Genomic DNA, 15,956 nt, shown 5'->3' with positions numbered 1-15,956 from the left:
TATGCACGGTTCGATTTAATTTGATGTTAAAAATCTTCTTAAATTATTAGGAATTGTTTTTGTTTTTACTAAATTGACTAAAAATTATTTGAGAATATAGAGTTTCTTTGATGAAATTATAACAAATAGATATGCAATCACACACAAAAATTGAAAAATTTAGTATAAAAAGGATTTGTACCACAAGATGTTGAAAAATGAGATTTTTGTTAATTCTGGCATCTCTTAGTGTTCAGATCAATTTATAAATACTCGAGAAAAATATAAGAAACAACAATTTAATTATTTAATTATTTATTTACTATTAATTATTATTTAATTATTTATTTACACTTGCATTACAACACCGCTCTTCACGTTCTTCTTAATAAAGTTTTTCTTCTTGCAAACATACCTTTCCAAATTACGTCACAAGGCTGGAATATATCTTTTAATAATAATCTCGTATTAGTGAATAAATTGCACGAATTGTTATTTTTTACTCAATTTTACATGTTATATCTGTCAATATATGCTAACATGTTAAAACGCAGCGAAGCTGACGATAAACCGTGTTATGCCGAAATCGAATTAACGTTGTTCCTGTGGTCCATGAGGGAGTTTGGAGCGGAATGTTGACTCCCGGAGCATCTGATTGGAGATGCTCGTGAAATTGAATGCTACCCGCGTGAACTGTTCTATCGCAAATTCTGTTCCACGAATATTCGATACCTCGATGAAACTGTTGTATCTTTGATTAAAGACAAGGAGCTGTCGTGACACCGTTCAGTGTTACATATTTCGCTCGAAATTTTATATGAATTTCTATACTAATATAATACACCATTATACAGAGAGTTTAAAATACTTTTTATTTTTAATATTTAACCAGTCAATAATAATAGAATAATATTGTGTAATAGAACTGTCAATGTAAACTGTCAATTTTTCCTTCAAAATAAATATTAAACGTAAAATATTTAAGTGTAAGTGCCACTTGTAATTAATCAAGCAACAGTCGGTGGATATTGGCTTCAATAATTTAAATATAATACACACAATTTAATTTAAAATAAAGATTTCTATATTTCGATAAAATATAAAGGCTACAATGGGAGATTCACATTCTTTATTTTTGCACAGCGCAGTGACTTTAATTAATTACAGATACATTTTGATAAATTATTCTCCCAACCGCAGAATAATAACAAAGCTGAATACAATGTCATTATTAATATAATATACGTCGTACATTGACGACACTCGTGTTTCAAAAAATTTTCATTTTGCCATTTGCATAAATTTCATTCTTAATGAAAGTTAATATTTGAACGAACAAGAATTAAGGACTTAACAACAACTCAATTTTTATGAAATAAATTATAAAAAGTGTGTCTGTCAAAATAATTGTGAATAAAATAATTCCCAGGGAGACAATTGCAGATAAATACAAAGCCGATCTTCGGACAGTAAATATAATAATAAACAACGAATGTAGAGTAAACGATAAAAAGCGTATCCTTCTTGCGCAAATTCTATCTTCAAACACGACTTCAGAACCGGAGAATGGTAGCAAATTGGAGCGATTTCGTTAAACCATAGTCCTCTGAAATAACCGTCGTTACGCCGGTGGTCATCGTGCTGTAGTTCGTTCAAACCTCCTAATAAAGAAATAAAAAGGACCTATTCAGAGAAAGCCCACGAAATGTCTTGGCAATCAAATAAAGGATTCGTCGTGTCGTTTCATCGGGACGTGGCAATAAGGTTGCAGATATTCGATCAATTTCTTCCATCTAGCACGGGCTTACGACATCGTCCCCGGCACGGCGATTACGTGATTATGTTTCCGTGTGTCCTTTCCTTCCTTCCAATCGGAAGAATCGTTCGCCTTGTATCCTTTATGACGTCGGCCAACCCCTAGTCGCGTCAATTTTGTGCCAGGCATACAGATCGTCTCTCTTAACGGGGACAATTCCGTGGAGTATTCGAATCACGTCGTGTCCGCTTTTCAATCGTACGAGCAAACCAAGTCGTTTAACGCTAGGGTCGCGGCTTCATCGTTCTCTGTTTATGCACAATCGAACGACCGGTAAAAGAAAAGAAAAGAAAAGTGCGTAATTGACGTTTAATTTACTTGGCACGAACAAATTCGCTGATGCGTTTTAAAAGTGGCTTCGCAAGGATATTTGTCACGAAGTTAATTTACATCGTGAGGCTTGTGACTATGATGGATAACAAGCTTAAATATTTTTATGACTTTTGCATTTGCAGGATACTTTGTCTAAAGTTTTTCACTATAATTAATGATAATTTAATATCATTGAAACTGTTATTGCTAATGAAATGTTTGGTACTAATGAAATTCAGCAGATGATGACAGATCTTTACTTGAATCTCTATTTATTTAATTGAATTGACTGAAATATCAATTTTCGTAGAAATGAAGAGTCTACGCATAACCAATATTTCCATTATTGTGTATGCTTTTGTACAATATGGTACATATATTGCTTTGCCACTGACATTTCATGTCACAAACAAATAAACAATATATACGTGACCATTTTGGTAAATACGAATTTCGCGTCTAGTCTAGATTAACCCATTGACGCGCATTCCACTTTCACGGACTGTTTCCACAGATGGTATTATCTCGCGAAAATACATCGTCGAACTAAAAACACAAATTCGAAACGTTAAATTCTTTTTTCAGATACAAAACCATTGTCCGTCGAAAATATATTTATGCACGTGGTACGTTTGTTTTTACTATTTTAACAAAAATGTGTATACATGACGACGACGACGATGTCAGTGTGTTAAAAATCCTGTCTCGTGTGAGCCGCTACATACAAATCTATATCTTTTTTCTAAAACGCAGTGGTAAACTATGGCGAATTTGACGCAAAAGCGTTCCCTTGCACCGAGCCTAGCAAAGAACGTTTTCGTGACCTTAATAGAAAACCAGGTTGACCAATGAAGATCGTATCTAGTACAACGAACTCGAAAAGTTTTCGGCTGTCTGGCTCCCCCTCTGTCTTTTTCCTTTATTTTCTCCGTCTTTGAACTTCTTTGGCTGCCTCGCTGCTTTCTTGCTTCTTCTGTACTGTGACCCAGTTGGTGACGTAAGAATTCAAGATCGTGGATAGATGGAAACGATAGTCGAGTTTTCGGCGTTCTTATCGGTTGTCGCGCTTTTCCCCGAGTTCCTTTCGCAAATAAAAGAGAACAACAACATGTAGATTCCAGTAAGACGCGATGATAAACTATAGTTTCGATCGCGATTCAAACGGTATAGAATGAAGTTAATGGACCTGAAGTGGAGTGGAGTTAATGTTCATTTTGAGGTTCTCGAATGTAAGCGACAATTCATTTTAAATAATTAGCGAAATAATTTTTTCTAATTATTTAACTTTAATTATTTTAGGAAGCAATTCATGTCTAATAATAATCTTATATATGCTTCATTTTTTTTTTAAATACTGTCTACTTTCTATAAATCCTATAAATTTCCCCAAAATATCTTCACCATCATAAATCGAGTTTTGTGTTCAACAATAGATATTAAAGAATTGTCAAATCATTTTCCAGCATGATAAACGCACCGAATAAATATTTATTTATTTAACCCATTAAGAGCTTAACTTTAAGAGAAAGTTGGTTCCAAATATTTGTTTGTTATCTTTTCGGTCATTTTTTTCATTTAGATCCTACAACTTGATGAAATTTCAAAAAATTGAAGTAAATCATTGCTTAGCCCTCAATGGATGAAAAAAAAAAAAAAGAAAATTGTCTAATTTAATAGAATTTGCTTAAAAATCTGCATCATCAGGATTAAGCTAAATTAATTTACTTTTGATAGAATGTGTAGTAGTTTCAAAAACTTCTTTTTCTTCTTCTTCTCCTACATTGACGTTTTCATAAACATGAACGACAAGAAAATTTCGTGCAATACACACCGAAACATGACTCTTCCCGAGAAACTGATTCATCGATAGGCGAGAGATCGAAGGCGTTTCTATAATAAGATTCTAGTGTAACTTGCATCGATACCAATTCGTTGAACGTTCGTCCCGATTCCTGCACGATTCGCATTCTCAACGCTCGTGTTACTGCTGTACGCTGAGAAAGCAGCGAATCTCGAAGGGATATTTTAATAATCCCTTCATTATTCCATCGTTTCGACGACGCTCCAGGGAAGAAACATTGCTGCGAACGGGGACCGGACTAGTCAGCTAAGAAAGTAGAAACTTTTAATTGCCAACTGTAACTTTTATGGCAAATAAAAATCCATCGCGCTGTTCTTTCTACGAATCGTCTATTTTCACCAAAGATGCTAATAAACTGAGTTGAGATTGCCTCGACGAATCTTAGCGTCTCCTGCGTTCAAGAAATTACGTGCATCGTTGAGAATAGGTAGAATAGTATACTAACGGTGAGATTCGTGGGTGTCGTGTAATCCTTTTCTGTCTACTCGAATCGTGTTTCGAAAATTGGATGGCTCTCGATGGATTTAAACGCACCCGCAAATGAAACTGGTCAGTGTCGAAAATCGTAGAACAAATTCAGATTATGTTAAGTATTTTAATTAATACATTCGAAACCGATGAAGTTTGGAAAGAGAAATTATCTCAATAGACATTCTTTTATTTACGGTAGAATTAAATTTGTGTTGAAATAATGTATTTTAACATGATTGTTATCAATATTAGTATTATTAATGGTAATGTATTATTAATATTAATAACTAATACGTAAACGTAATAACAGTATTATTAATATTAATTATTAATACGTAAATGTAATTGCAGTATAATTTTCGTATTAATGAAACAATAATCTTCTTAACATACATATAATGATAGTCATCACAAAAATATGACGATCATAAATGATTCTACAATCATAAATATAAATCGTAACAAATATTATTTTTGCGATATATTCGCCTAAATATAAGTCTGGTAGATCACAGATAAATACAAGAATAATTTGTCTTCTTCCAAAAAAGAGAAATGTAATTCACCTGTTTCCTAGATTTATTTAGATCTATCTCTACGTATAGACTCGAAAGAAGCTTGAAAAGTAAATGAAAATAGCAGTATTCTAAGAAACAAATTACTAATTAGCTAACGATTCTGAACGATAGTTACCTTCTTTTCCTGTAAATAGACAATCGTTGCTTCGATCCATTTCCATTTGCATTCAGTTGGATGTCGCCAAGAATACATGAATATCAAGTGGTTTTCTTGGCAATAATTGATTTCTAGCAATTACCAGTATCTCGAGACCCTATAGAATCAAGGAAATGAACTAACTAAGAAGCAGTGGTTACAAAAGAAAATTACTTGCATCCAGTGATTTTCAGTCATTCAAACAGCAGCACGTGGGCGACTTACAATCTCTCACGAACTAACGTAGTATAGCTCAATTAATCTAAAAAAATGAACTACCCTGAGGCAAATTGATCAATTTCATTTTTTGCTAATTTTTCAATTTTATAAAATATACAAGCACGCAATTAATACCCGGTATTGAAGAAACAAACTGTACAATAAATTGGCGAAAAAAATTGTACAATAAATTTCGAGGATTTGTTATAAAGGGAAGGCTTTAATTTTCCCTTTCTAATCCATTGTAGAGGAATTTCAAATCCAAGTTAGGGAAAAAATGTTTTTCAATATTATTATGAAAGTTTAATGGCATTTTCGAGAAGAAATGAGTGTTTACAAAATGCAGAAACATAGTAGAATAAAATGAACAATGCATTTTGAAAGTAGAGGCTTCGAGCTTTAAAATGAGCCCAAATTTTAGTATTGTGCGATTTTTTTTCTTTACAAAATTATAACAGTTTCAATATTTAGTGTGAGTCATTATAAAATTGTTTAATATATTGATTTTCAATAATTCCTACAACATATTCAATCGCCGAAATTAAAGAATTAATAGTTTCTTCATAATTTCATCCAATAACTTCATTGAGAAAACTTTACTAATTGATTAAAATAATATTAATTTCAATTCTAAATCTTCTACAATTTTTCTAGATGTTTTTAAGTTATTTCTAAATCTTTTATTTCTAAATCTTAACTGGAAGTAAAGTAAAGATTAAAGTAGACTAAAATAATATTAACTTGTTCCTCAGTAAAACTATTATGTGACAATTCTTATTCCTCTTTTATCATCTCTTTTTGCTTTTCAATTTATAAAGTGATCAAGGTGGCTTCTAAACAATTCAAATAACAATAAAATCATGTTCTTCATCGATTGTACCTTGTTTCTTTTTTTCAAAAACCTCTGGATCGTTGCAATAACGTTCGAGAAAAATGACTGGTGAGTCCTGTTTATCTTCGAGCGGTAATTCGCGAAGAATACGCGAGGAGGAAACGGATACGTGCGTGTTTTTTGTCAGTCGTCGCCTCGTAAAACAGACGTGGCTGGTGAAATTACGATATAAGCCGGATGTTCCGGTAAACTACGCCACGATGTGCTATGAGTCATGAGGTTTTTTGAGGGATCACCGAAGGTAATATAATTTTCAGAACTGAATCATTTTGTGTTCGACGAGATGAGAACTTCATATGGTTATAGTTTTATTCGAGAATATAAGTATATTTGGTTTTGGTCTTCTTGTGTGTATATTCGTTTAGAATCGATGCTCGTTTTTTTAGCGTATATTAAAAATATTTGTTTAACGCAATATTCATTTACATATGGATCCTGCTCGTAGTTTATATGTATATGAATCACAGGAAGTTCATTTCGCTCGCGAAAAGACTACATAGAGTGCGCCACATTTTCGGCAAATAAACGTGTTGATAATTTTAATGTTGCGATTTATTTTTTACTTTTTGTTTACTGACATTACATATGCATAGTCAGATTTTAACTTCTAATTCTTGACATATACTAAATGCTAATTTGTAAGCCTGTGACATATAATGTTAATTTAGAAAATAATTATATTCCAGTCAAAAATTAAGTTGATCTCGTAAGAATAGGCATGCATATGAGAAAGCGTTCAATATCAATTCAATAAAAAATATTTGGTGTAGATGTAACAACATTATTCATATTTTCTGATTTTAATTCCGATTACCAGTAGCGCTGTAGGGCAAAACCTGCCTAGATTGATATGGTAGGTTGTGACACGAAAATGGTAAGAGGGTTAAAGACGGACACAGATCACAGACGAGGTATTAGCTATTAGTCAATGACTGTATGCACTGTCACACACGAGGTATATAAATAGACCTAGCATACAATCTATTTTTTCGGCTCACGATTGGAGAGTCTCACGATCCTCTTACCATTTTTGTGTCACATCCTGTTGTATCGATTCAGACAAGTTTTGCACTGCAGCATTACTAGTGATGAAAATTAAAATAAAAAAAAAGGTAGAGTATTGCCACATCTGCTTCGAGGAATATTTATTGCATTGAAAGTGATGGTACTTCATCAATATTCATTTCAAAATTATCGTACTTGATCGTGTACATGCATGTATCTTTATTGGTAGAAAATTCACTAATTCTTCATAAATTCTCCATAATTATTTTGCTTGAAACTTCAAAGTACATTGATTGAGTTTTGAATGACGCGCGTAAAATATTTTAATGGCGCGCCGCTCTAAGCCAATGGGTATGCACGTCGCGTTAGCCAATAGGAAAGTGACTAGAAGAAAATTTGGCGGGAGATGCCACGATTCCGAGGTCAAGTATCATGGCGTCAAGATGTGTCGAATTGTTTGACAGTTGTGAATTTCGTTATGCGTAACATTTCCATTATCATTCTACCATCTTCTACAGTGTACCATCAGGTTCGTTTAACTAATATATTGTCGTTTAATACATTTTTGGATGCTGTCATAACGATATTGTATAATTTTATGAACTTCGTTCGGTTCTCTTTGTTCAACTACACAATTGTTGGATTTATCATGTAATATATCATATGTCAAAAGATAATAAATTTTATCATATGTTTCTGAGATAGAATTTATGCTTATTTATTGCATTATTTCAATACTGTTAAGTCTAATCTCAAGTTTCTAATTTTCATTGTTACAGATTGTCGACTGATTGCCGAAATCACTTTGGAAGAACATCTCGATGACTAGAGTGCAATTTCGGTATGTTAACAACATTTGTAATTTATAAATATTGTGTATTTGATTTAGACCAGCGTGTTTCATTTTTTATTCCAAATTGTCATTTCGCGCGAAACGCGCTATTATAGCGCCTCAACGGTAATACATGCAATAAACTTCCTACGATTATTGAAATAATCAATGTCTCTCACGATCGAGCGGGAAGCATGGCGAAATGAAGCAGGACCCATCTGTAAAGAAGAAAGTATTATATAGAAGAATCTTTCAGAAAGAAGTATCGCCCAAAAGTTTTCAGGTAAAAAGTTCATTCTAACCAAAAATATTGTATCCTTATAACATGGCTATCTTCTTTATATATATATATATATATATATATATATACACATATATAAAAAATAAAATTGCATCAAAAATTCTTCATAAATTCTGTATAATTGTTTTGCTTGAAAATTCAAAGTACCTTGATTGAGTTTTGAATGACGCGCGTAAAATATTTTAACGCCGCACCGCTTTAAGCCAATGGGCATGCACGTCGCATTAGCCAATAGGAAAGCGACTAGAAGAGAATTTGGCGGGAGATGCCACTATTTCAGTTTCGGGTGTCATGGCGTCGAGACGTGTCGATCTGTTTGAAAGTTGTGAATTTTGTTAGTGCGTAACATTTTCATTATCATTCTATCACCCTCTGCAATGTACTATCTCAGGTTCGTTTAACTGATATATTGTTGTTCAATATATTTTTGAATGCTGTCATAACGATATACTATAATTTTATGAAATTTGTTTATTCGGATCTCTTCGTTCAACTACGCAATTGCTGGATTTGTCATGTAATATATCATATGTTAAAAAATAAAAAAATATATCATATGTTTCTGAGGTAGAATTTGTGCTTATTTATTGCATTATTTCAATATTGTTTGGTCTAATCTCAAATTTCTAGTTTTCATTGTTATAGATTGTCGACTGATTGTCGAAATCACTTTGGAAGAACATCTCGATGACTAGAGTGCAATTTTGGTATGTTAACAACATTTGTAAATTATAAATATTGTGTATTTGATTTAGACCAACGTGTTTCATTTTTTATTCCAAATTGTCATTTCGCGCGAAACGCGCTATTACAGCGCCCCAACGGTGATACATGCAATAAACTTTCTACGATTATCGAAATAATCAATGTTTCTCACGATCGAGCGGGAAGCATGGCGGAATGGAGCATGACCCATCTTGTAAAGAAGAAATTATTATACAGAAGAATAGTTTAGTATCACCCAAAAGTTTTCAGGTAAAAAGTACATTCTACCTAAAAATATTGTATCTTTGTAACATGGCTATCTTATTATATCTATATATATACATATATAAAAAATAAAATTGCATCAAAAATTCTTCATAAATTCAAAGTACCTTGATTGAGTTTTAAATGACGCGCGTAGAATATTTCAAAGGCGCACCGCTTTAAGCCAATGGGCATGTACGTCGCATTAGCCAATAGGAAAGCGACTAGCAGAGAATTTGGCGGGAGATGCCACTATTTCAGTTTCGGGTGTCATGGCGTCGAGACGTGTCGATCTGTTTGAAAGTTGTGAATTTTGTTAGTGCGTAACATTTTCATTATCATTCTATCACCCTCTGCAATGTACTATCTCAGGTTCGTTTAACTGATATATTGTTGTTCAATATATTTTTGAATGCTGTCATAACGATATTCTATAATTTTATGAAATTTGTTTATTCGGATCTCTTCGTTCAACTACGCAATTGTTGGATTTGTCATGTAATATATCATATGTTAAAAGATAAAAAAATATATCATATATTTCTGAGGTATAATTTGTGCTTATTTATTGCATTATTTCAATATTGTTTGGTCTAATCTCAAATTTCTAGTTTTCATTGTTACAGATTGTCGACTGATTGCCGAAATCACTTTGGAAGAACATCTCGATGACTAGAGTGCAATTTCGGTATGTTAACAACATTTGTAATTTGTAAATATTGTGTATTTGATTTAGACCAGCGTGTTTCATTTTTTATTCCAAATTATCATTTTGCGCGAAACACGCTATTACAGCGCCCCAACGGTGAAACATGCAATATACTTCCTACGATTATCGAAATAATCAATATTTCTCATGATCGAGCGGAAAGCATGATGGAAAGGAGCACGACTCATCTGTAAAGAAGAAAGTATTATCCAAAAGAATCATCCAGAAAGAAGTATCATCAAAAATTCTGAGGTAAAAATATATATCAATAGCTGTTAGATTAGTGTTTGTGTTGTGAATTTTTAAGATAAAATTGCCTATTTAGCTTCAACTGAAGGTAAGATTTAACCAAATACTTATTACATATAATTTTCAACGATTAAAGAAATAATTGCATATAAATATTCAGTCAGAACATAGTATGTTTAAAGTTATTTATAATTTATACCAAAATTTAATTCAATACTAACCACTGCAAATATTGTTACCTTGTAGTTGGCAATTGTCATTGTTTTATATATATATACATATGTACATATAAATATATACATATTTTATTACAAGTTTTTACACATATACTTTTATTATTTTTTGGTACTTTAATTTCATACTGTGTAATTCTTAATAATTATACTAACAATAATTTGTTAGGTATGTACGTATTTAATAGTTTTAATAATAATTTTACTGCGTAATATAATGTAATTGTTCAGTTTTCAAATAAAGTAAAACGTAGAAGGCCTTGGAGTTCGAATTTCGATGTATAAAACAACACGAACACAATGTTTATGTCTGTCTTAACTATTGTGCCTGTTCGGACAGAATCACCCCATCCCCTACTGCTTTCTCAACTGAAGGACGAAACGTGTCGCGGAAAGTCATTCGGCTGTCGAATTTCGTAACAACAACACGTATTACGTCGCATTAGATTTATAATTATTTTTATAATTGTATTTTTATAATTATTTGTGATACAAGGATGAAAATGGAATAGATTAGATTAATTAATGTTTTATTTCGAATATAGATATCGTAGCACCTGAATAGTATATATATTTTTAAATGGATATACATTAGATTATTAAATTCATGCTTTATTGTTTTCGTACTTTATTGTACTATACCTTGTTACAATATATTTACTTTTTCCGAACGCCCACACGCAATACATATTCAAGATTCATTATTTTCATACATATTTATTATTTTCAGGAAATGTTTGTGACCGCGCGCAATGCGGTTGGTAGAGTCAGTTTTTGTTGCGCAGTATTTTAATATGTTTTTGAACAAAGTGGGTCTCATTAAATTAGATTATTAATTCATTTAAATTATAATTATAATTCGCGAAGTTAGAGTCAGTGAGTCAACCGATTGTTACTTAAACACGCGCGTTGATAATCTTTTCTTATTCAACGTTCGTTTTCGGTATATTAGAGCCAGTGCTCAAGAGGATAAGGTCTCTCCAGGAAATCAGGATCGTAAGTAGTTCTATATACTGTATTTCAATTTGCTCAATTTTTCAAATTTCACAACAAAGTATAATATATAATGTTTTGTTACAGACGTTTCACATCAGCAACAAATTTTTTGTATTTTGAGGGGAAAATCCAACGGTGGCTTTAAAGCCAAGAATGTAAGAATCTTTCATTATATCTGACTTAAGATTTTGCTTTGCTTTTAAACATTATAATTATAAAATAAAAACACTTCAAATTATTAGCCCGAATTTTTATCATTATTAAAATTTAAATTTTCACAAATAACACTGTGTCTTTAGAAACAAAATTTTTGCCGCTTTTCAGAAAATTTTTCCCTTTCACGATGGGTATCTACTTGATGAGAGTCTTCACGATAACTTTTTTTTGCTCCAGTGCAGCATCGATGATAACGTTCTTCACATCCGTCGTGTGAGTCGCATGCATTTATGTTCCTCCGGTCACTCAATCATGTCGTAGGACGAAAGGTCCGAATCGGCACGGGTGACTGGTNTTCATTTCATCTTTATAAGTTATTTTTTGGTTTGCGATTAGGAAGACTCGAGCTAAATGTAAGTTTCAGCGAGCATTGCGCTCGAAGAAAGAAGAGGCCCGGCAAACTGCCACGAAGAGGGTCACAACAAATGGCATCTCATCCTCTGGATAATTTAAATGATTTCAGAGCATGGGAAGTCATTCTCGTTACTACTTTGTCACTATGCTCCTTTAGTATTTGTAGTTGTATTTTTTTTTTTTTTTCTTCTCCGTCATCGTTCATCTTTGTTTTGGGCAAACCGCGTTTTTTCTTGTTGTTAGTGTTGCGAAAAATTGATTACGGTTTAAGTTAGAGTTGCGAGAAAATGATAATCGTGTTTGTTTTAGAGTTGCGAATTATGATTTCGCGATTGTGAATTTTTAAAGTTGTCTTAGAGTTGTACAGAATAAAATTCATCTTGTTTTTTATTGTTTTGAATTAAATTATAGAGTTATTGCTTTTAATTAATTTTACAGTGTTAGAGTATTTGAAGTAGCTTTTCATTCGTACAGTTTTGTATTGTTAATGATAATTTTTATTGAGTTTAGCTTTGGAACTAGTGTTGCGACATTATTTCATCGCGATTTCCAGTTTTATTTTTACTGTTAGCATTGCGACAATGAATGATCGCGTTTTGTGATGTAGCGTTGCGTTTACAAAATGCCCAGATTCTTCCACTGAATTCGTGGAAGGCTGTTTCCTGCTCCTGGATCACCTGATGCAGTTACAAGAATTGTACAGAAATAGTTATTCATCAGCAACCTCCATCATGGTTGCACTGGACGCGTCGCAATTAGTGTTGCGCATTTTTAAACACGAGTGCAGATTAGATTAATAACGTCGCGTACCTATTTTCGGGAGTTTTGAACATGACGAAGCACTCTTCGCGTTGGATTTTGAAAATTTGCTATTTTCACAATTAGTGCTAGTGAATTAGTGTTGCGAAACAAGCTACGGATTGTTGCTCGGATTTTTAACGTAGATAATTGTACAGTAGCCCTTCTGGTTATTGTGTTGTTGAGCAATACTTTTTAATAGCCCTTCTGGCTATTGTATCGCAATTTCCTTTTCAGTAGTCTAGCCCTTCTGGCTATTCATTTGCTTTTTTTTTCTAATGTCGGGACTGTTTTAGTGGTGTGGAACTTTTGTGTTAAGTTTTTTAAACTACTAATCCAACAAATGAGTCTGTTTCAGATTTGTCTACTTCCAAACGGATAGATGGACGATAGAATAACATGGATTCTGGAATTTAATTGGAATGAAGCCTGGATCATATCTAGTGGTAATTAAATATATCTTGTTAAATTTATTTCACTAATGGTTTTGACATTAACTGAAAAAGATTGTACATACAATACACTAAATATAGAAAATTCTGTGAAGTATACAAAACAGAATGCTCGTTACAAACGAGTTGATTGGCTGCGATCTAGGTGTTTGTGTAAATCCATTGTGTGTACATATTCATTAGATGAATTAAAAATAAGTAATATATATTTTGGATAACTAATTTGTAGGCATATGAAAAATATTTCATACGAATTTGTATATTTTTCGTACAAAAATATTTTAGAAAGTTTTGGTTTAATTATTTCTTCTACAATGATTATATCTGTAAATAAGAGAGTTGTTGTTCCTTCTTCTCTTTAATTCTACGCATATTATAAAATTTATTTTTGCTGATAAATTCTTTAATATTTTATTAGTAACTTTGGAATTTTAATTTACTATATGAAAAGAAGTCATCGTAATACCGTACATCATGGATAGAGCTCTTTTTGATATATAATAGAATGATCTCAGTTAGTTACTAGCTTCACATTTCTATATTGAAAATTTGATAGCACAATGGATTACATGGAATGGATTACAAAAATCTTATTTCTGTCGCATTCACTACTTGATCAAATTCAATCGTTTTACGTGACGTAGTTCCCCAATTCACCGTTGTTTAAGTGTAGAGTGCGTCAAAAACCACTGATTTTTAGTATGTCGGTATTTCAGGTCACAGGCCACGAAATCTCGTAAGATGGCTTGGTCTATTCATACACCTCGTGTGTGGTTTAGGATAGGTTCTTCTTATATACATTTTCAGATGAAATATAAATACCAAGTGGAACTTAATTTCACTTAAAGCTGTTACAATCTTAGAAGAAGATTTTTAAATATATATATATATTTATATTAGAAATTATAAATTCAATTTGTAATAATTTAAGTTCAGATTAAAATTCGTGCTGTACTGTTGTGCTATCTGCTGGTGAAGAGCAGAACCCAAACGATGAAAGCAATTCAATCGATAAAAACCTACTCATCTATGCCCACAATTTTTAAATTTTCTTTTTTTACTAATGTAACTTCTTTATTTTCCTTTATTACTTTTTTATCTTACTTTTATTTGTGGCTATTGAATTAGTTCCAGTCAGAATTTTCAATGTTTTACATGTTTTTAAATCAAAAGATTTGGACAGTGAGATGAATAATCGAGAGAATGCTTCGTTTGAATATTTAAATGCACATATAGAATAATACAGAGTAAAATGTATGAAAAGAATTGTGAAAAGAATATTTAGAAAGAAAGAACTCTGTATTCAAAGATTTAAAAATTATAATAAATATGTTATTAAATTTACACTAGAACTAAAACATTGAATAAAAGTAAACTAAAAGTAAATCGCTTATTTAAAATAAAGGAGACAAAAAAGCTTTATAATACAATTGAGTACAGAAACTTTTATTTATATATTTTATGAAAGATCATTTAAATTTCCAAAAATACACCGTTTTACGTTTACAAAATTTCTAATAAAATTTCTAATTATTAGTTTGTCATTTTTCTCACTTTGGTAGTTGCACTGTTAATAATATAAAAATTTAAAAAATATATTATTGTTATGTATTCTGATTCCTCAGTTTTACTAAAAACACGTATGGAATATTAAAAATTACTAGAGATTCTAATGGTACAAGGAATAATCAAGATTTTGTTTGGAAACGTCTATTACATTTCTTCCTCCAGCGTCCATTCGGCTTCTCTCTCAATAAAATAACTTCGCCCTTAATCTCTTTTTACTCGATACTCGCAAGAAAATCGAAGCTACCACATTCCACCTGTAAATTCTAAGGTTCTCCTCAAACTTCTTCCCCTTTCTCGCGGAAGGTCATTCAACAAATTCCAAGCGTGGTTGCCGATATTCCTCGAACAATGATTATCTCGACGGCCTTTTAAATGCGCACTCATCTCCGTCAGGATCATACTTGCGTAAACCTTCAATTAAGGTGGCTGGTCGAGTGCTCGAAAATCGAAGTCCTGCGTAGAGAACTCGATATCCTTGAAGCTACGTATCACAGAGTCGGATGCATCGTTATCCTCCCCGTAATAATGACGATAATTATTTTCTTCGCTCGAGTCTTCTGTCTCCCGTCGACATTCACGAGAAACTGATCCGTCTGGATCAGAGATCATCCAGATCAAAGTTATACTGGCGTTACTGTTCGTTGATCAGCTTTCCACTTTCCGTTCCCCTTCGAAACTCCCTTTGATTCGGTGATCTTAGGAAAAGTTGAAAACTAAGTTTGCTTGATGTATAATGATTGTATTCGATTCTCATCGACGATATTGCGTACGCTAGAATTAATATTGTTAATGAAATTTTGTAGATTGTTAGGAAATTGAGGTAATTTTATGTTTTTACGAAGTTAATTATAGAAATGGAACGTAGGTAGAAAATTTTTTGCCTACTTGAACCTAAGTAGAGAGTATCATTGAGTATTTTATATATTTTTGCATATTGGTGCATTTTTGCACTTTAAAATTTTCAACGAATACATAAAAATTCTTTATTAAATAATAAATAAATTACTGA

The 15,956-nt window shown here is 32.2% G+C and overlaps 1 long non-coding RNA gene across 1 annotated transcript; it reads left to right on the top strand.

Moving 5' to 3' along the window:
• The first annotated feature begins 10,213 nt into the window (after positions 1-10,213).
• Positions 10,214-12,062, top strand: LOC122535255. The gene is made up of 3 exons (XR_006308122.1): positions 10,214-10,332; positions 11,643-11,713; positions 11,883-12,062. It is a non-coding gene; the product is annotated as an uncharacterized LOC122535255 (long non-coding RNA).
• The last annotated feature ends 3,894 nt before the right edge of the window (positions 12,063-15,956 follow it).

Source organism: Frieseomelitta varia, unplaced genomic scaffold, assembly GCF_011392965.1.
Source record: "Frieseomelitta varia isolate USP_RPSP 00005682 unplaced genomic scaffold, Fvar_1.2 scaffold_689, whole genome shotgun sequence".
Classification (NCBI taxonomy): Eukaryota; Metazoa; Arthropoda; class Insecta; order Hymenoptera; family Apidae; genus Frieseomelitta; species Frieseomelitta varia.
The sequence above is the reverse complement of the archived record's forward strand: the minus strand, read 5'-3'. Positions and strand labels throughout refer to the sequence as shown.